Here is a 21,751-nt window from a genome sequence, read left to right on the forward strand (position 1 = left end):
GAACTTCCTCTTGGAGTAGATGTACCAATTTGGCATTCGCCCTGAGGCTGATGAGGAAGGGCACACTGATCTAACATGGTAGGAAAAGAACAGAATGCATCCAGGAAGGCCTGAATTCACTATTTTCTTAATCTAAGACTCTAAATGAGTTATATCTGCATTCTGTGCCTAAATTTTCTAACCTATAAAATAAGGGGAGGATAATACCTACCTCAAAGTATTTTACAGAGATTAAAGAGGATAATGTATAAAGTACCTCACTGTCCCAGAACCTAGCACAGAGTCAGCACTTAACAAATGACGCAGAGGAAATCATTTTTAAGATTTTAAGGGATAACACACACACACGCACACAAAACAGTCTCTTCAGTTCTCACAACCCAGTTCTTTGCCTAGCATTGATAGATGTTGCCTGATTCAAACCAAAAATATGAAAGTACACGGGTCCTAAACACATTAGAGATCAACAATTGCAGTAGGATTAAACAGTAGGAAGAGAGGATATCATCATAGCCATCAACGATAATCATGATACCAATTAGCTTCCACTTGAGCACCTCTTACTATCCATGTGGCACTATGCTAAATATTTTACGTGCGTTACTTTGCTGAAGACATACAACACTATGGATGAGCTAGCATTGTTTCTCCTGTTTTACAGAGCAAGTTCAAGTAGTCTATATTTAAGCAATTGTAGGGTATTTGAACAGAAAAAAAAAAGACTGAAAGATAAATGCAATTTGCTAGTAGAACAACAAGGAAAAAATCTAACAGTCTAGAACATCATGCAAATTGCAGTTACTTATTATCAGACAGTGTTGTACAGGATTACTGACTAAATTAAATATGTGCAACCAGAACCACAAAGCATTACATTTATGGGGCATACACCAGGATGTAGATTTTCCATATACAGAACACTACTTTTAAACAGTATTGCTGGTCACAGAATTGTATTTGTGTTTCTGACCCAGCCCTTCCTCCGCGGTCTCACGAAAGGTCTGACCATGCCCTCTCAGCCCAGCAAGGCGATGCTCTGGTGCAGAGCCAGGGGCAAGAGAAAGGGAGGTGAGGGGCCAGAGTGGCTTGGAGGGGTGGCAGGTGAGCTGGGTCTGGGCACAATCACAAGCTGAGGACAGTTTTTTTCATTTTAACAATCTCTACAAACAGACACCAGTTTGTTCCCTTCCAGAGCTTCAATGTATTTCTTGTTAAAGAACATCACTTCATGAAAGCTTTTGATAAAATATCCAGGCACAAAAGCATGAGTGGGACACGGAGAAGCCAAGTTTCTATAAAGTGGTGAGTCAGCAGGGGGTGGAAGAAATGTTATCGCTTCCACTCCTTGTTGGAAAATTAAGGGCTTTCCTTTAAATCAGAATTTCCCTTTGCTCTTAATAAGATGACAGTCTAGAACACTCGGGCTGCTGCTGAGATAGTGACTTCTTGCTGGGTTAGATTATTAAAGAGCTCTGCATTTACTCTCAGAAGGCTGCCAAGGGTTTCAAGGAGGGCTAGGCAGAGCAGAAGACAGCAGGAGGCCACTGAAAGTGGGTGTCACCACGCCAGGAAATTAAAAAAGTGTTGATATCCGTGACCATTCTATTTATTTTATTCCAGCTGGAGTCAAAGAGCAGATACAAATCAGCACCTTCTCTCAGGCACCTAAAAAACCAAGAAGAATGGATGGGGGTTAAACGGGAAGAAAGTGCCCTGTGAGCAAACTGGAAAGAGTGACAGGCTTCTGAGCTCTGGGAGGATATGGAAAGTGCCGTATGCATGTGAGCAAGTGTGCCACCCTGAGGTAGCGCACGCACGAGGCTGGAAACGGAGGATCAGCTCCCCAACCACACGCCCACCCCCCTGGCAGTCCTGCAGAGTCCACCCGAGTTGCTGAGAGCTGCCCCCACACCCCTCAACAGGTTTCCTGTGGCTCATTAAGCCTCCTCAGGAAAGGTCAAGATTGTAATAAGGTAAGAACCTTATGTACTTTCTCTTGCAGAATTGGAGTTCAGGAGACAGAAGCTTTATTTTGCAGAAAGTTTTTTTTTTTTTTTTTAATTAATTGGTAAAAATTCTTCTTGGGCTTTCAAGGGAGCTACTGAGCCAGAAGCCAAAGAAAAATGATCTTCTTCTTTCTGCAGGGAGAATGAGCCATGTTTTCTAAAGGAGAACCACGTACCCATCTGGAGACCCTCTCAGCCTCAGGAACACTTGATTGTCTTAGGAGGAAATGGTCCCATTGCAAGCTGATTTTCCCCAGTATAAATAGAGTCTTTCAATGCGGAAAAATCTCACAAGTGTGAGTTCTTGTAAGACCTTGGGTAAGAGCTACATTACATGCAAGTTCAGTTACTATGACTTCAAAATCCCTGTGTTAGCTCCTTCAAAACACAAACTGGAACTTTTAATATAATTTTAACTATTATACAATATGGTATACAAATATTTGAAAGTGTATTTATGCACACGCACACATATCTACATTCAGTGCTAAGGAGAGTACACACTTCTCTGTTCACTATCTGTCGTGCCCACAGTCAAAGTCTTAACTGGTGGTAGTTCCAAGAATCATATATTCCTATGTTCATAACTGAGCACTTTTTATGGATTGAGTTATGTCCTCCAAAAAGATATGTTGAAGTCCTAACCCCAGTACCTCAGAATGTGACCTTATTTGGCTATAGGGTCATGGCAGATATAATTAGTTAAGTTATACTGGAGTAGGGTGGGTCTTTAATCCAATATGCCCGGTGCCCTTATCAGAGGAAAAGAGACACACAGATACAGAGTCACGTGGGGGATGAAGGCCATGTGACAATGGAGGCAGGGTCTGAAGCGCTGCTCCTACAAGCCAAAAGCACCTAGAATTTTCCATAAAACACCGGAAACTGGGAAGAGGTAACTAAAGAAGCCCCCCATAGGTCTCAGAGGCAGCATGGCTCTGCCAATGCCATGGACTTGTAGTCTCCTGAACTGGGAGACAGCAAAAGGGTGTGGTTTTAGGCCCCCTATTTTTGAGACTTGTTACAGTGGCCCTAGGACACTAATCCAGCATTGAAATAATAGACTTGGGGAGGGTGCGTGGTTAACACGACGAGTCCCCAGCTTCCAGAAGCTGAGAGTTCAGCTGACAGTGGCCCCACACTGCCACTCCATACTGAGTCATAAAGCTTTTAAGGAGAATTAATTAGCTCAGTTTAACCCCAATATTCAGTTTTCCCTTGGAATTTTCACTTTAAATATTACAAAATACAAAGAGCCAGAGAGATAAAGAGAAAACAATTCAGCTGAAAGCTTGAGACCTTCTTTTTCTCAGAAACCCTGGGTGTCATTTATTTTAATTTGCCTTGGGACGCTTAGATTTTGTCTTTCAAACTTATGTCTCCTGCCCTTAGGGTCAGAGAGGCAGTTATGATTTTAGATGCCTCAAGAACATTTCTAGGTTGGGCAACAATTAGCCATTAATTAAAAGGACTTACTGACAAAGTCCTCTTCAGCTTCCTGGTGAGTCTGCTTGGCAGAATCCACACTCTATGCAGGCAAAATGAAGTGGGAGGTTGGATAAATATGGGTAAAATTGGATCAATTGTCGATAGCCACCCCAGATTTTGCCAAATGAGAAATTCCCTTTTTCTCAAAAAGTATGTATTTCTTGCATTACCTAGATCATTTTGAACAGAAATTCCCAGACTTTTGAGGTTTACAGACCAGAGAAATTTAAAAGAAAAAAACAAGCAGAAATTAAGTAGCAAATCTTTTATTTTGCCAAGTAAAATGTCTATTATGTCTTATCATTAATTCTTAAAAATAAAGGGGGGATTTTTATTTCACAAAGATAGAAGGAATATAATTTCAGTTTGAAGGACAGTTTTTGGCACGACAGGGTGTTGGCAACCTTCCACTGACTTTGATCTCCTTATTTTTCATTCCTCCACAGGTTAGGGGCTTCGTCCTGGACCAACGTCAGTTCATGGATCAGCATTTAGAAACCACTGACCTCGAGAGTGTTATCACTATCCATCTTGCTTTGCCTCCACAAACACGGATATGAGCTCCAGCCCCCACCAAGAGACTGACAGTTGGAGATTAATATACCACAGTTGGAAACAGCCCCTGTCTCTGCTGGACGCTAAGGGTGTCGGGCGCTGAAGATCAGTTTATTTACCAAGTATTCCTTGCATCAAGAAAAGTGCCCAGCACGTGGATGTTTGCTAAATATTTGTTGATGAAAGGAGGAAGACAATCGCATGAATAATTGTTGACCCTCTTGTCATCTCCTTCCTTGATATCCATGTCATTAAACTAGCCAAATTATTATCTTTTTTATCCCTAGGACATATTTTTCATTCCTGAGATGCTTAGGTTGTCTACATCCACACTAAAGGGTGATCAAATAGAAAACAAAAAAGAAGAGGGAGGTTAGAGAATGAATAGCACAAAGTCTCAAAGGTAAGGTTAATCCCAAGATTCGCTATAAGGAATGACTCCCTAAAAATCAGAAACAGTTTCTGGAAAAATACAAATCACAGAATCAAGAATATATCTCTCTGTTACAGCAGATGTTTTATGAATGGCAATTATTACATTAGAAAATTCACCCAGAAATGTCAATATAATTAGAAGCATACTTATTATTAAAATATAAGTGGCTCCTTATACAGCCTGAAGTGCAGCACTGAAAAACAAATTCTGACCTTGGGAAGTCGAACATGTTATACAAGTAAAATAAGAAGAAGAGTGAAATAAGACAACTAATGAACAATGGTGCTCGCTGTGTTTCCAGCATCAGCTGAGACCTCACTACCTGAGATCTTTCACTGTTCTCAGGAACTTCGTGGTGCGTTCCTCCCCTGGCTGTTGCAGACATCACCCTTCTTCTATCCTTCCCTCTCAGAGATGACCCCACTTCTTACTACTAAGAATAAATTCGCTTGAGGAGAACACTTTTCATATCTGCTCCCCTTTGCCCTCCTTCATTCCTCCCTTGCTCTTGGCCCATCTTTCCAGATCCTTCAGGCTCTTGGTCCTTTCCCACTTACAAATCTTCAATCTCTTCCACTTTTCTTTACTTCTACCTGTGAACATGCTCAAGTCTAAGTTTTTCTTTATAGAGAAAGAAGAAACAAACAAAAAACTCCAGAGACTCTCTCTTTCCTTCACTTTTTACTTCAGTCTTCTTAAAACAGTATTAATGCCTTTATGCCTACGTCAATCCACTCCTTACACCCTAGCACACTGGCATATGAAAATATTCTAAATCCAGATGACTTCCTAATTATCAGATTTAGAGACGTTTTCTTATTCTTCATATTTCTTAATCTCTACAGTGTCTGACACTATTGATCATCCCCTCCTTCTTGGAATGCTCTTCTTCCATGACACCAAGACCAGAAGACTACCCAGTTTATATTTTTAGCTTCTCTAACAGGTCTCTCTCTTATCCATCTTCTCCTTCCCCTGGTAATTTTAGCTATTACCAAGATCTTTGAATGCTCTCATTCATTTCAATGGCTTCACATGTTTCCTTTGTGCAGAAGACATCCAATTTTCTTTCTCGTTTTAGATATATCTCCAATTGTTTACATATCTCTATCATCTCTTTCTTTTTCTTTCTTTCTCTCTCTTTCTTTCATTCTTCCTTCCTTCCCTCCTCCTTCCTTCCTTCCTCCTTCCTTTCTTCCTCTCTTTCTTTCTTTCTCTCTCTCTCTTTCTTTCTATACATGTCCTATAGGTATTTAAAAATTTTCCATTCATTTACTTTAGCCGCAAATTCTGCTTCCTGATAGCCTTAATTTTGTTCATTGTAATATGCTGCAGAATCCTTTCTCCCTCCCTAGGCCAAGCCAAACAGACTCAAATACTTATTCAGCCTTGACTCCTCTGTATCCTTGACTGGCATCTCACCTTCAAATACTTGTCAAGTCCAGTCATCTCTTTTAACCTACTACCGACTCCCTAACCAGGCCTGTACAGATGCATCAATTTGCTTCCCTGTTCAAAAGTCCTTTCTCTCTTAATAGTTTGTTTTTTGTAGAAAAAATAAAATGTGCTAATTGATCAACATGAGAAATTGACAGTCACACAATTTATAGCAAGTAAAATGCCATTTTTTTCTGGTATAAAAAGATATCAAAATTTGTATGTAGTCATTCATTTTTGTATTAATTTAAGTATTTCGGTCACTTCTAGATGAAGTTATATTATCATGCAGAAAAGATACTGCAACACAAATGTTGCTCTCTAGCCATATGAGCTTGGAAAAGGACCTGTCTCATACTGCCCTCAATTTTGTCTCCTTCAAGTTATGTGGGGACAGCAGCACCGGGCAAAGGGAGAGTACATGGACTGGGGAGCAAATCGTATGGTTTCTTCCCCTACGTATTCCTTCTAGGTCCAGCATATACACATCTGAACACCTAATATCACCAAGACCTTCAATATAATTACCTTATTTGGTCCTGCCAAGAGACCTGTAACATATTATTGTCCCCATTTTATAGGTGCGGAAAAAGAGATTAGGAGAGATGAAGAGACTAATTGTCTAAGTTTACTTACTAGTACAAGGTAGAGGTGGGATTCAAGCACGTATCATGACTCCAGGTTTAAGGTGATTGCTGGAATGCCACAGCAGCCATTTTAAATTCTGTGGTTCTGTAAGTGTGATTCTATGGGCCCTGGAACTCTGAGAGTAAGCCCAGAACATCTTGGCTTTAATATCCACTGTCCTACGGTGGTGTGTATCCAGCCTCCACCACAACTAGCTCTTTTAAGCCTGCTTAAATATCAAGGGTCTCTTGGTGTGGAAAACACCCAAATGCCATGACTGAAGAGACTAAAACCATGTGTATCAACTTCTGCCTTCAGGTCTCTATGAAAACCAACACAGAGACAGCAGGAGATGAAGAAAATGTACAATGACTAGTTTTTTGTCGTTGTTATTGTTTTATTTTGCTTTCCCTTTAAAAAAAAGTCTTATTGAATCCATTCCTTTAGAGATACATAAGGGTGAGAAGCAGTAGCAAAACAATAATAATACTAGACATATTGGGGACTGTAGCTAGTTGACTCAGCTCTCTCACGGTCAGCTTGAGCCCATGCTCCCTTCTCCCGGTGTTCCCAGGAGAGGACTGACACAGGAGACTGCAGTCTGGATGTGTGAGTTTCCTTCTGAAGATCGTCGGAAGCACAGTTTTAGCTGTCGATCCAAGCTATGTTCTCTAATTTAATACTAATAGCGATAAACCTAATCTTTTTGTTTGTTTCTTAAAAAATCTATTATTTACTCGATTGACTCCAAATTCAGTGGTGAGGAATAAAGGGGTATGTTAACTCTAACGTCCCAAACTCAGCACTCAGAAATTCCCTTAAGTCTCTATTACCTTCATTTTACACATGAGAAAACTGAGGCTTATAGTCTTTAAGTAACTTTCTCACTTTCACTTGCCTAGTCAACAGCAGATGAGGAATTAAAACCCAAGTCCGTTTGACTCTAAAGCCTGTACATTCACTCACTGAATTGTAGTGTTGGTGCACATCCCTGAGTGATTTCACAGAATCAAGGTCTTGTTCTCCTGACTCTGCCACCGGTAGCCCAGGGTTGACAGGAGGAACCGAAGCGAGAACCTCAGTCATTCAAAATCTGGGCCTCCAGTTATTTGACAATAAGTAAGGAAACAACAGTCTCCCTCCTTAAATCTATTCACACAGAGAATTTTGCACGTCAGGAGTTTCTCCATGCCTCAAGTAAGCATCATGTTATGGCTAAAGGATCCCTGACGCTCTGGCCCACTTGCCACGGGTCACTTCTTTCTCAGGTCTAAATTCTTGCTCCAAAATGCCTGGTGCTGATCTCTGCAAGCACAGAGGAGTGGCCAGAGCTCAGCGCCCGTGAGTTCTCCCAAGCAACCATGGGCAGCTTAGCACAAACGGCTCTACGATCCAGCATTAATTTCCTGTCTTCCAGTCTGAGGGCTCCTGATAAGCAGCTGTCTGGCTAAGGAGCCGAAGGAGAATCAGGCTCTGGGCCTACAAACTCACTACTTGCTCCTCCCTGCCAGAGTTCTTCCCTGCAGCTGCTGTCGCCCAGAGTGGAGGATGACTCCTGGGGCACTTTTCAAACACAGGCCCCTCTCACTCCACTTGCCTGGTCCCCGGCTCGGGCTTCAGCTGCTGTCTGCTTTCTGCTCTGCCAGCCTGGCCATACACCACTTTAGCCTCAACCATTACTGAAAAATGCCTTTCCACAGCAGGCAGAGAAATGAAATTTTTCCCCATTTCAACGATTTCCTTTTCTTAAGCAAAGAAATGAAAAGCAACTCTGCTGATGAAGAATAAAAAAGAAATCCATATTTTTTTAATCTGATTTTCTCTCAAAATTTAGTAGAGAAGCTGAAGATATTTGTGTAAATACTGGAGCACAATGAGTTAATTGTTTATTTTGGAGGAAATAGTCAGGTGGACATTATTTGTGCCTCTCTCCTCCAGCCACTCTCCCTATCCCTCAATCCGGATAAAAATAAGAGCAGCTCTCACAGGAAGAGACCAGAATAAGTGGGTTCTGATAAGGTAGAAATATTTATTGAACCTCAACAGTTGAATTGTGTATAAGCATTGAAGGTGCAGGATAAAGACAGTCACATCTCTGTTCTCAAAGACTTTGAGAACAGACAAAAACAGACAAAAGAGTTACACCTTCCTAAATTTACATATGAAATCACTCTATATGTTTCATTGTATCTTTCCATTTACTTAAGCCTTGTAAATAAATTCCCTCTTTTTAGCAGCCTGTTCTTTCCCCGCCTTAGAAATAGCCTGTCAGAAGTTTGCATAATGTTAGTTATATCCCTGGTAGTGATTTAAGAATACAAACACTATCTGATGTTGCAGCAGAAAAAAATGTTGAGCAGGAACTGATCTGAATATTCTTCACCAGTAGGAAGGGAGAAAGTGGTTTGAATGAACTAATGGATCTTCTGTCACCTTAGCTAAAATATCAATTACCAGATGGCTTTGGAAAAATATTCCATCAGGGAACTCAACTCCACTCCCCTCCCCCTACTACAGTCGAGACAAAATTGGACCCCCTAACATTTATGGGTATCTCTAGAACAATACTTATCAGTTGCTCTGTTGACCAGCCTTTGTTTGAGGTTCCATGTTTGAATAACTGCGTTCTCTGTATCTTGCATTTCGTATTTCAACAAGGAGGGAGGGGTGCAGTAAGGATGGCGGTGCACGTGGGAGGCTGGTTGTTGGCATAAGTTGTTACTCTAGTTGCATAAAACAATGAGGTCTTTTATATCTTTTGTGACCCATTATATTTTCCAGGGTTATAGTGCAGAGAATGGTAAATATTTCAAGACAGCAAGGACTCCTTGCAACTTGGAATCGCTGGTAATCAGAATGGCAACTGGCGAGAAAGGAGGCGTTCTCACCAAGAGCAAGAAGGGAGCAGTGGTCAGGTGCTGCCCCTTGGAAACTTCGTTCACTCTCCTAAACATCTTGGGTATTGCTCCGATCCAGTAGGGAAGATTATTATCCCAGCCTGGTGGCTAAGGAGTTTCTATACAGGCACTAGAGCAATTGTCTGAGCAAGAAAATGTTCACTGTGGGCTGATCTATCCTGCAGACTCTATCCCTCACTGGCTCTAGTCATACCTTGTTCCAGACGTAACTCGTTGAAAGCTTGGAATGGGGGAGGCTCTGCATGGAGAGACAAGCCATCGATTCATTTTATGTGGTCATCATCCACAGCCAGCATTCCAGCTGTTTTGGGGGCCAGATGACTTTGCCATTTAGCAGAGGTCAAAGGGGGCTGCTGGTTCCCAGACGTCGAGGGAAGTCTCCCAGATAAATTCTAAAATAGAAGTTGGGAGAATAAGCCCACTGTACATGAGACTCATTTTGCTGGGGGCAGTGGTTCGGGATAGTGCTGTGAATGCTGCCCCATGCCTTAGGAAGTCCACTTTCTGATCTAGCTTAGCTCTAAACAGCTGTGTGCCTTTGAAAATCTCACCAGCTTTGCAGAGCTTCTTTTAGTCGTCTCTGAGGTGAGGAGTTGGGCCTGACACTCTTGCAGACCCCTTCTACCTCTAATATCCAAAAGTCGAATCTGAAAGAAGCTCCTCGCTCCTTCACCTCCTGCCATCAATAATCAGTAAAGCTCTTTTGCCAAAAGGGAGAATCACTGGAAATATTAACAGAATGGGTCAATATATTGAGCTGTGTGGCCTTTTCCTGTTCCGAGAATATTTCATGTCTTTATGTTCTTACACTGAGAAAAATCTGGTCTGTGCCAATCTATATCAAGTGACGGGGAGGTGGAGAGGGAGGAGGAACCCAAACAAAACCTGTGATCCAGGTCTTTCAAATGGCAAACTCATTATGCCCTGGCATCCTGACAGGCCTAGCGATGGCGTGTCTTGTCAGAGGCCTTTCTGGCTGTCTCAAGCTCACACACACAGCTATGTGTCACAGGATCACAGCAGGTCTTGGCAACAGACACTGAAAATGTCAGAAAGCAAAAGGGGGTTTGGGAGACGTCATTGAGGGCTGGGGAGAGCAGTTATGATGTTTGCAGAACAAACAAAAAACAACGAACTAGAAAAATGGTCCGTGTGATTAGCAAGAAAGAGACAGTGAGAGGGAGGAAGGGGTTGAACGGGGGAGCGGAGCTAAGACAAGGAGGAAGGAGGTCAGCCTCCTTTCATTCGAGGGCCATGGGACACTATGAATCTGGCTTCATTCATTTAATTATCATCTTATTTACTATTAACTCTGTGCTAGAGACTGTGCTAAGCACAGAAGGTATAAATTTGTACTAGGAAAAGTGACATATTGCTGGGACAAGCCATCAACTTTAGAATAGAACACACCTGGATTTAAATTGTGACTTTAGTCGTGATTCGGGGAAACGACACAAACCTCAGAGCTTCAGTTTCATCATACCTAAAATAAGGATAAAAGTATGGTTCAATAGAAGAGTTTAAAGATTCAAATGAGATATCATGAGTAAAACGCCTGCCACATATTAGGCACTCACCAAACCAAAACTAGTAGACAAGCTTCCCGGTCTAGGACAGCCTGACATCCATGGGAGTGAGGGGAGAACAATAAGTACTTACAATTCAATGTGCTGGTAGATACATAAGCAAATAAATTAGAACACAAGGAGTGGGGTAATTAATTCTCCCAAGAGGAAGGAGAAACTTCACGAGGAACTGAAATAAGAAGATAGTTCCAGACGAGGATCCAGGAAACAGAGGAGTATGTTTGACATTAGAGAAGCAAGTCAACTGAGATGTGTTTGTCCAGTTGAGATGTTTATGGCTGAGCAGAGGGCATGTAAGACAGACAGAGGCCAAGGCATGAAGGGTCATGCATGCCAGTTCAGCTGGGCGTTCTGCTCCCTGACACAGTTAATGCGGAGCCACTGAAGTCTTTTTCAACCTCAGAGTGACTTTAGAAATGATCACTCAGCTGGTAGTTTGGAGGATAAATTTGAATGAGGTCTTGGTGAGTGGAAGGGCTTGGGAGACATATGCGCAAGATCCTTGTCACACAGGTATGTTTTAGTTGCTGTGACCTGTTATAATTCTTCATTTGGAATCGTTTCAGAATTAAGAAAGGGGCAATGACAGTGAGAAAAGAGAGGGAGGGTCATATCAGAGGAACAGTTTTCAGCCGGTAAAGGGAGCCAGCTAGAAGAAAGAGTGCTGTTTCCACTTAAATCTGATCCATTTATGATATCATTTTTATTAACATAGCTTTATTTGCCTAATTATTTTAAAAAGATTTATAAACTTCCCTATAGTGGCTAAGGATTTGACTTTACTGTAGGCTCTGTGCAGAGGGAATTTAGACAATTCACAAAAAGTGACGTGTCTCCCTGAGGACTAAAGGCTGAGGGCAATGTCCTACTCATTTGTTTATCTCCAACTCACTGCCTGGAAGGAGGAGGTTGGGGGACGAGGATGGAAGGAGAAGATAAGATATAAACAGAAACAACAAGACGACCAACGTCTGACCCTTTATTTCATACTACAGGCCAGAGCTATCCAATAGAAATGTAATAAGTGCCACATATATGATTATTTTGCCACAAAAGTCATTTTAAATATTCTAGTAGCCACACTGTAGAAAGTAAAAAAGATACAGTAAAATTATTTTAACGTATTTTATTTAACTCAATATATTAAAAATATTGTCATTTCAACATGTATACTGGCCACATTTCAAGTGTTCAAGAGCCACTATTGGCCACAGTACCAGACAGAAGAACTATAAACATTAACCAGTTTCTGTCATCAAAATGTTGAGTAAAAAAAATCAACAAATAAATGGACAAAACTGGATGTGGAATTTTCTAGGGAATAGGTGTGCAGAGGATGCTACAGGAACACAGGGGCAGGGCTCTTGGCAGACTGGTGGAGCCAAGAAAGGCTCTCCAGAGCAGGAGATCCCTGTGGCAGACCTTTGCAGGACAGCAGGAGGTGGCCACGGGGAAAGAAGGAGAAAGCAGAAGATCAGCATGAAAAATGGGTAGTAAATAACCAAGGAGAGAACTATCTAGATACTTATGAGGGATGGCCAGAGTGAAGACTGGGGAAGAAAGAAACCATCAGCTCCTGAAGGGCCCCTTGTGTCTGGCTCCCGGATTTGGATTGCATCCTGCATGAGTCCCCAGGGGTGGGGAGACTCATGATCCCGCTGGCTTCTGGCCTCCATCATTAGGTTACTGTCTCCTTAAGGACAGGCTTGTAGTCCTTCCGTCCCGGCTGACTTCTGGGGAAAGGAAGCTTTGTGCTCTTTTCCAGTTTAGTTCCCTCTCTTGGGTAAATTCCAGGCATTTATTGGGCATCAGAGATAGGAGTGCCACTCTTTGTAGCAAGTGAAGGGGTTGAAGCCGTTAACTTCTGTGAGAGATTCCTCTCTCCTTAAACCTTGTCTTCCACTGGCTAAGGTTGGCAGAGAAAGAAGAGCTCTAGAAGGCTCGTGGCCCAGCTCCTTATTCCCTCTCTGGACTTCTTGCTTCCTAGAGACTGACTGGAAACATCCTGCTGGGAGCTGTCCTGCCACGTGTCCAGGGTCACGTGGCTGAACCGGCTCCCAAGAACTGGGCAGATTCTAGAGGCTACCAGACCTAAAGATCCTCAGCATTCATTCTGCCAAAGTGGTTATTTCCTCTCAAGTTCAGTGCTGAAGACAAAGACAGAGAGGCCAGACTCAGCTGTCAGCCTGAGAGAAACAGGAAATAAAGTCTGCTTGGGATGGAAACCAGGCTAACGCCGATGTGAAAGGATGCCCCCACATGCCTGGTTCTCAACCCCAGCAGAACACTAAAATCATCTGGGAACTTTTCAAACATATTGACTGCCAGCCTCTGCCCCACACCCACTAAACCAGAATCATGGGGATTTTTGTTTGTTTGTTTTTGATTTTTCAAATCCCCCAGGTGATTCTCATCAACAGCTAGGGTGAGACCTCCGCTCTGGACCATGGGGCTAGCTCACAGGAGACTGACTGCATTGGGGTTTAGGCCAAAGACTCATGGAAATTAAGAGTGTACATTTGCCTGACCTTGACCCACAGGCTATTACTCTTGGGAATTTTGAGGGGGATGAGAAATCGTAAGACAAGAATAGCCTTTGGATACGCTGAACTTAGAGGACTTAGGTAAATAACATCCCACACCCGGGCCTAACACAGAGCTGGGCCCATCTGGGCTCCCTCTGCTGTTGTCGAACACTTAAAAAGAACACACATGGAAAATGTACTGCAGGCACTGGGAATGGGCTAGGACACCAGAGTAGTGATTTGGATAAGAAATAATGAGGACCAGAATTATCCTAGATAGTGGTGTTTGCTTTTGTTGAAAAGAGGGTATGAGCAAGAGTGGGTTAGGTTGACCCTGTTTGTTTGTTTTGGAGACAGACACTGACTTTGGGAAACTTTCATGAGAGATTAGACAAGTACTTATGGTTCCAATATTGTACTCCTTTGTATTTTGATGGCAATTTAATTTAAGTAGTGATATTTATTTACATATTTTTACCATCAGTTGAATTTTAGAGAGTAGAGTCAGTATTCCTCTTCTTTATTCACAAAGAAAGCGAGGCTGGGACAGTTAGGCGGAACCGACCTGGCTGAGGTCATACAGTTAGTTAACACATAAGCCTGGACAAGAGCTCACATTCGTCTTTCCTCTTCCTTGGTCATTCCAAAATTGTAGGGCCCACAGAAGCCTGCTGATAACACTCTCTCGCAAAGACAGCTGTGAAGAGTGCCGAGTCTTCACAGACTCTGGGGGGTTACCACCCACGCACTCTCTGTGCTGTTCTGACCAGGCCACCCCGTCACTGTGGCGGTGTGTGAAGCACCTGGGAAGAAGATGTGACCACAGGCGAACAACAGAGAGCCCCTGTCCCAGTACTCCAGCTTCCAGAGCCTTCCCTTCCTAAGCCACCAAGACAATCTGCTCTCAGTATCTCCACTCATTCCACAGTGACAAAGGCTGTACCTAGAGTGGGGCCCTACACACGAGGAGCCCTCAGGAACACCTGTTGACTGCAGCCTCTCAGATTCTACCTTCACAGCTGCACTGCATTTACCTCCCTTTTAGGTGTATGTGAGGCCTGGCGGGTCAGACATCTAACGGGGGACAGTGCAAGTCACTGCAGCTGAGCTCAGAGGGAGTGCGTGCTCGCCGGATTCGAGAGGCCACCTTAACAGAGAATGGTGCTCACTATTCAGATCAACCGCTGGCCTGTAGCTGAGCCCTAGGGGGATTTTGATTGCAATAAATGAGCAAGTAAAAACTAAAAGAGCTAGTTCACATGGCCCTTAGAGACCATCGGAAAGAAAGCGCCTAGAATTTCATCAGTTACAGGGGGTGACTGGATGCTGTGTGATAGGAGGTGATGGTAAATGCAAAACAGGAAGCAAACACGGCCCCCAGGGCAGATAGGGCTGCCCTCTGCAGCAGGCTTCCCTCGCTTTGTCAGAGGCAGCTGCAGACTCCAGCACAGACACCCCTGGGTGGGCACCTATGGCTGGTTCAGGATCGGCGGGGGGTGGGGTGCCAGGAGATGTGACCACAGCAAACAGAAGGAGGCAAGCAGGAAACAACAGACAACCCCAACAAGTCAAGAAGCCTACTCCACAGGTTCATGTGCAACATGCCTTGAGCTCCCAGAACTATCTGGAAGGGCTTTTTTTTTTTTTTTTTTATAAAGTTGTTATAGAACTTTATTTTTTTTTTATTATATATATATATTTTTTTAAGATTTTATTTTTTCCTTTTTCTCCCCAACGCCCCCCGGTACATAGTTGTGTATTCTTCGTTGTGGGTTCTTCTAGTTGTGGCATGTGGGACGCTGCCTCAGCGTGGTCTGATGAGCAGTGCCATGTCCGCGCCCAGGATTCAAACCAACGAAACACTGGGCCGCCTACAGCGGAGCGCGCAAACTTAACCACTCGGCCACGGGGCCAGTATCTGAAAGGGCTTTTAAAAGAGCTTCCATTCCCACTGAGTGGGTGGAGGCAGAGCTTGAGAAAGACCTGTTTGGACGCTTATTGTGAGTCTTTAAGCCCTGGGGCTGGTGAGGCCAGAGGAATGGAGTTTCAAGAATAAATAGCAGTTTACGTTGTTCTCTCTCCCAGGGACACCTGAATTTTAATAAGCTTCAGATCCTCAAACCAGAGGTGTGTATCAGACATCAGCCTGAAATGCTCAGGCATTTGGAGCAGTGTGGATTTCTGGGCAAGAATGTTTCCCCAAGTTTTAAAAGTCACATCTCATAAATAATTCCCTACTTAGCTTGCATATGGCACCAACATTACTCATGCCACATATAGTTCAATGTGCAAGGCTGTGTGGTCAGACAAAAACCCACGTTCAAATTCTGGTTCTGCCGCTTACTAGCTGAACCACTGCGAAGCAAGTTTTTCGGTTTTGTTGTTGTTCTTTTGTATTTTTGTTTGTTTCTCCTGTAAACCTCTCTGAAGCTACTTCCTCATCTATAAAATCATGATAATATGCAATCATTAAGTGAGACAGACCATGCATGTAGCGCTGTCAGCACAGTCGCTGTCCTAGTGCAGATGCTTACCATTGTCAGGGTCAGCCGAAATTCAGTCTAGATTCCAGAGCCTCCTCTGTCCTAGCCTCTTCATCCCCACCCTGTTCGCCTGGCTGTCAGGATGCTGCCCCAGGTGTTCCTAATGGGCACAGCCCCTGTCCTTGCCCGAGGACAGCTAGCACCTGCCAGCCTCCTTGAACCAGCAGCTGAAAGGAACTGCTGCGTGAGTGGGCTGTGCTCTCCATCGGCTCTCACCACCTCTGCCCTGAGGTGCCAGCAGGTCCAATTCACCATCTTTCCACTGTCTCCCAGCTCTCTCTTGATTTTCTGGCAAATGGTGAGATCACAGAGGCTTAACCCACTTTGGGAGGGTTTTCCACAGCTCTTCTGAAGCCGCAGCTTTCCCAGCAGCCACGACATCTGAGCACAGATTGAGCCACGTTAATGAAATACCTGCTCTCAACATTTCACTCTCCACTGCTCTTCTAGATGTTCCCAGGAAAGTTCAAGCGGTTCTTTTGAAGGCACACACACGCGCGCGCGCACGCACACACACACACACACACGCGCGCGCGCGCGCGCGCGCGCGCCTTCCCAAACCTCCCACCCCACGGCCTGTGACCAGCATTCTGTGAGAAGCCAGTTCACTCTGGATGTGCGACTTTGCAGTCTGTGAAGGCACAGTGGTAGATTACCCAAGAGAATGGCCTTACAGTTTTATAAACTATTTATTAGGCCCGTCCTGGAGAGCTCCATCAATATGGCCATTGGTGAAGCAGAGCAGAAGCTGTAAAAATATCATCTATCCCAAACAAGCCTCATAATCAAACACAGCCCCGTGCTGGCTGGGACAGGCTTGCGTTCTGACACATAAGGGCCCTTTCCATCTTTGAAACGGACCGTTAAAACACCAGAACACTTTGGCTCACAGAAGTCTAAATCAAAAGGGAGGGAAAAAAGAGAGGTCTTTTCTCCAAGAGTAATAATGCCGTTTCCAGCTCCTAGAAAAGCTCATTGCGATATAGACTCAATATTGCTTTTTTCATTGTGGCTTCTCAGTTTTTTTCCAACACCCAGAAAATCTCCTAGGGATTCAAAATTGCCCCTTCCACCCCTCCAGGAATCCCTTTCTTTTCTCTCCACATATGACACAGTGACTATGCTGTGAGCCCTTCAATATGATTTTGTTGCCTTTCCAATGAATAAAAAGATACAGTTGATACATATACTAGAAGGGAAATCATCATCATAATCATAACTGAAATGAGAGCGACAGCAGCCTGGTGCTGTGCTCCGATTCCCCAGGGCAGAGGAGAAGAGGGAGCAGGTCAACACATTGGTGGGTACTATGATGAACATGTCCAGCCAGTGCCCCTCCAACTGGCTCCAGAACGTGTCTTAATAAACTGAATTCCAAATACCCTGGATTTCTACCTTAGTGCACCTGCTGGAGTGAGATAATATGTGGACTTGAGGAAAAATGACATTTGGTGAACGCGTTGCAGAGGTTATGTAAGGAAGCTCGATTGCACTCCCCAACACCTGGCGGACTGCTTGTGGCTTCTCATCATCATTCTAGAAATCAATCTGCAACTAAAATTTGCACGGGGATGTTCTTCTCTGGACTGCAGGCTAGGGGAGGAGAGGTATGATGTGATACTCAGAGGGCAGAAGAAAAAAGAAAGAGAAGCTGTGGGGGTACTGATCCTCTCAGAGCTGTGCCCCAGTGCCTATTTGCTCTTTGAAGAAATCTGAACACAGACACGCACAGCTCGATGAGCCACAGCCCTCCTGATGATCCTGCATCTCAATATGGGAGAAGCCCTCTATAGCGTCTCAGTGGGTTTTAGATCTGGGTAGAATTTGTGCATGGGCAAGGAAGGACTGAAGGGGCCCAGCAAAACCAAATATAAACAAAGGACAAGCATAATACCCCATGCTCATTCTCCTTTGCCACCCTATTTTCAACCTCTATTTCTTTCACATCATCCTAGACACACAGGCACCCCTCCGTGACCTAGGTGGGTGCATAGGGGGAGAGGAAGAAGGTCGCATCTATGGTTGTATTTTTGTTTATTTACTAAACACATTTATTTTTGAGAACTTAAAGCCAAAAACGTTGATTATCCCATAACTCCATGAACCCTCAGGAAAACGGAACAGATTTCAAGTCGATGGGTACTCATTTTGAGAATACATTTGGTAGGTCATTCTTAGAGATCTCGGGGCCCTTCATGCAACTGGCTGGAAAAATTGGCTACTGATCAATATGTAATTAAATGTTCAGGATCTGTGCTTCACATCACGTGTGCTATGGAGAATCAAACAAAAAACTAACCAAAAGTAAACATATCTGAGTTCTCAATTGCACCAGTGGCCATCTTTATCATCTTAGTCAAGTCAACTGAACCTTCTGGTTACAATTTACCCAAAGAAGAAAAGTTGGGGGCTAAGATATATTTCACTGTGCTTGTGATCTTGAGCATCATAAGAGAAAGCTCCATGGTAAATCCAGTAGCACACTGGTGCCCCTCTGTTTGATCAAGTCAGTGGGAAGTCTCGGCTGAGGAGTCTGCTTTCTTTGGGAGCTTCCTCTTTAGACCCTAAAAAAAAAAATCTCAGGAAGAAAAAAAACCCATCCAGATGGTTTATAAGGAAGAAAAATATTGGGACAGATCTCACTTTCAAACTTCTCTCAGTAGCACAGCTGGATCTTCTATGTGAGATGAGTTAGGGAAATCTCAGCGAGAGCTGCTAACAGTGAAAATGATATGATTTTCTGGAAAGTGGTGGAAAGAAGCACCGCTTCCCCTAAAAAAGTCATCACTGTGGGTCCATGTGGTACCATAGCTTTAGACCACCGAGAGGGATTTTCATCAGTAACGACAGCATGAAGCAGAGTTCTGCAGAGGCAAATGGGTACGCATAGAAACAGCTCTAACGCATCTGCTGGGAGGCAATCACACCCACAGACTAGAGCAGACCAATAGACTCCTCTGATGCTTGCAACGGAAGCCAAAATCAGAATGCCACACCAGGGAGGCATTCCAGCATTCCTGGGTGATGCCTGCTCTTTCCTCCCCTTCAGCTTGAGCCACCGCATTCCCCTCCAGCCCCTATTCATTTTGGGAGGTGGCCTCAAGTTAGTGAATGAGACACCTTGGTACACATCCACTTTTGGAAAAAGCCATCAAATAGCTAAGATAATATGCTATGGCCATATCATATTCCCATTGACTTGAACCAGACATGAGATCTGTGGGATGCTACTCTATTTAGGAAGGTGAATTAATATGGACAAAATGTGTTTCAAGGACAAGATACTACAAACAGAAAGTTTCAGATCCAACTTCTTTCACTGGAGGGATCCTTTGACAATGTCCTTAATAAATAGCCAAAGACTAAAGAATATCTAGTTAACGCGTGCTTTAAAGAACTCATTCATTGAACCAATATTTCTTAAGAATCTATACTTTTTCAGGGAAATACTGAAAACTTCTTTCATAGCAGTGGTAAAACCAGGCATTCCAGGGAAGTCACAGAAAATTAAAGTAGGCATGTTTCCAAAATCAAACAAAGACTGTACCACCTGAAATTCAATACTTTACACAGATCTGAACTTAATAAATAGGAACATAGATAGTTATAATCTGAACCTATGGTAGATGATGACTTCCTCTTTTGAAACCTATACTCTTGAGTATGTAAGGCAACTAGAAATAAGCAAAAAGGATTACTGTATCCCTAATGGAAAACAATGCATTGTTTAGAGCATACCCTACTGGGTTGTCTCAGTCTAGTCTTTCATTGCCTTTGAGCTATTTTACAACTCTGTAAATTATAGATAATTGATAGCAATGCAAAATAATTTTGTCTATAGACAGGCAAATCAATTCTTTCTGGTGCAGTTTCAGTGGCCTTCTCCATGATCATCTAGCCCATGTTTGACCTTCACAACCACCTGAATTATAAAATCACCTTCAGGAGCTGTAGTGTGAGAGTCAGAAATCTGATGATCCTCTTGACAATTCCATTCAAGATTATGATCCCAGAGTTGTTAGAACAGCTCTGCAGTAAATTTTGTGGGACAATGACTCAATGTACCAAAAGTCTCAGACACAGGAATATGTATAATTTTAGTACTCCGAATTGCATCACCCATTGCCCCCTGTTCATTCATCTTCCTAACGTTTTATACACTGTCTTCAACTATGTGCTCAAGCATCCTGAACTCCATCATCTGGGAATAAGGTACTTATTACTTTTCTCAGTCTCAGTCATGTATCCATTTGGTATACAAACTAAATATACTGAAATCAGTCTTCTTCTTTTAGAAAAAAGGCAAAAGCTATCTGGGAAGTCCTTAGTAGAAATGAAATTATTATAATTCACCTAGATATTTTATGAAGTTCATTTTTAGTAAATAGATTAACATAGAATTCATGAGAACTCTACAGTGAGTTGCCGTGCCGAGGTAAAATGACTGTCTTTTGGCATTCAGTCCCCAGTAATTTCTTTTAATTGTATCATTGACACTGATCCAACACTCACATTCATTTTACCGTGAACAGATGCAAACCCATTAACAGTGAACAGCCATACCTCCATGTGCCTGCAGTGCTGCAGGAGCCAAGAGATGAAATGGAACGGCTTGGGCAGGATGAATAGTGACTGGCCACGGACTTCCTTCCAAAGGGACTGAGAACTGGGAACACCTCTGAGCTCTCTCTTGAAGCAGCTCAAAACAATAATCAAATATCACTTACCTAGGGAAAGACAAAAGAGAGAAGGGATGGAGAAAAGAAGAGTTAAAGTTTACTACACCACATTACGTTCCACCGAGATGATCCATTTTGAGGGAAGGAATGTTTAATGCAATTCAGGTTCTCCACGAGCTTCAAGTAAAATTCAAGTTTTGAACATATCCAGGCAAAGGACAGTGGGAAAAATGACATATAATTGCAAAGGCCATGCAGCTTGATGTTTGTTTTATTTTCTGATCTGGCTTTCTTATACAGGTACATTTAGAGACCAGAACATGGGCCTTGTAACAGGAGACTGGCTGGGGACTCTATGATGTGCCAAAAAAGGAGAAAAATGCATACAACCCAGCTGCCTTAATGATTATGGAGGTTCTGTAGCTATGTGGTTCAGATGCTGAGAAGATTGAACTAATAAAAAAGAAATGAGAGAACTGTCATCACAGATTACATAGTATTTATTCCAAAATCTGTTCATTATAGAAATTTGCAAGACAAATGGGTTTTTAGCAAGAAATGGCAGCATTTTCCTCCTGGTAAGTGCATAATGAGGCACCCAATTTGTCTAGAGCATGGTCTCTCTTTTTTTCAAATATGCCTGGCTCTAAATCCTAGTAAAATTTCTGAAAATATTTATTAGGAGGTTAGCAAAAACAAGTGGAATTTGTAGAAGTCTATACAATTTACAGAGGGCTTTCATAGACGCTGTCTGTTTTGATTTTCATGGCAACATTTTATTGTAGCTAAGACAGGTATTATTGTTATCTCCTCTCCCCCACCCCCTCCTTCCCCTCTTCCTCTTCTCCCTCTTTCTCCCTCCTCCCTGGCCCTTCTTTCTCTCCTTCCCCCCTTTCCTTCTCCCTTCCTCTTCCTCATCCTCCTCCCCCTGCTCTTTCCCTCCTTTCCCTC

General features: G+C 43.1%; 1 protein-coding gene across 7 annotated transcripts in view; it reads right to left on the minus strand.

The window, feature by feature from the left end:
* Nucleotides 1–21,751, minus strand: part of OPCML (opioid binding protein/cell adhesion molecule like) — a 1,020,156-nt gene that overhangs the window by 767,063 nt on the left and 231,342 nt on the right. For 2 of the 7 annotated variants that reach the window (XM_070623493.1, XM_070623492.1), the window contains exon 2: nt 20,685–20,848. The exons of the other annotated variants lie outside the window; for them this stretch is intronic. The gene's annotated coding sequence lies outside the window, so the exon portion shown is untranslated. The remainder of the gene's footprint in view (nt 1–20,684; nt 20,849–21,751) is intronic. 7 annotated transcript variants of the gene reach the window in all.

This window comes from Equus przewalskii, chromosome 6 (genome assembly GCF_037783145.1).
Source record: "Equus przewalskii isolate Varuska chromosome 6, EquPr2, whole genome shotgun sequence".
Lineage (NCBI taxonomy): Eukaryota > Metazoa > Chordata > Mammalia > Perissodactyla > Equidae > Equus > Equus przewalskii.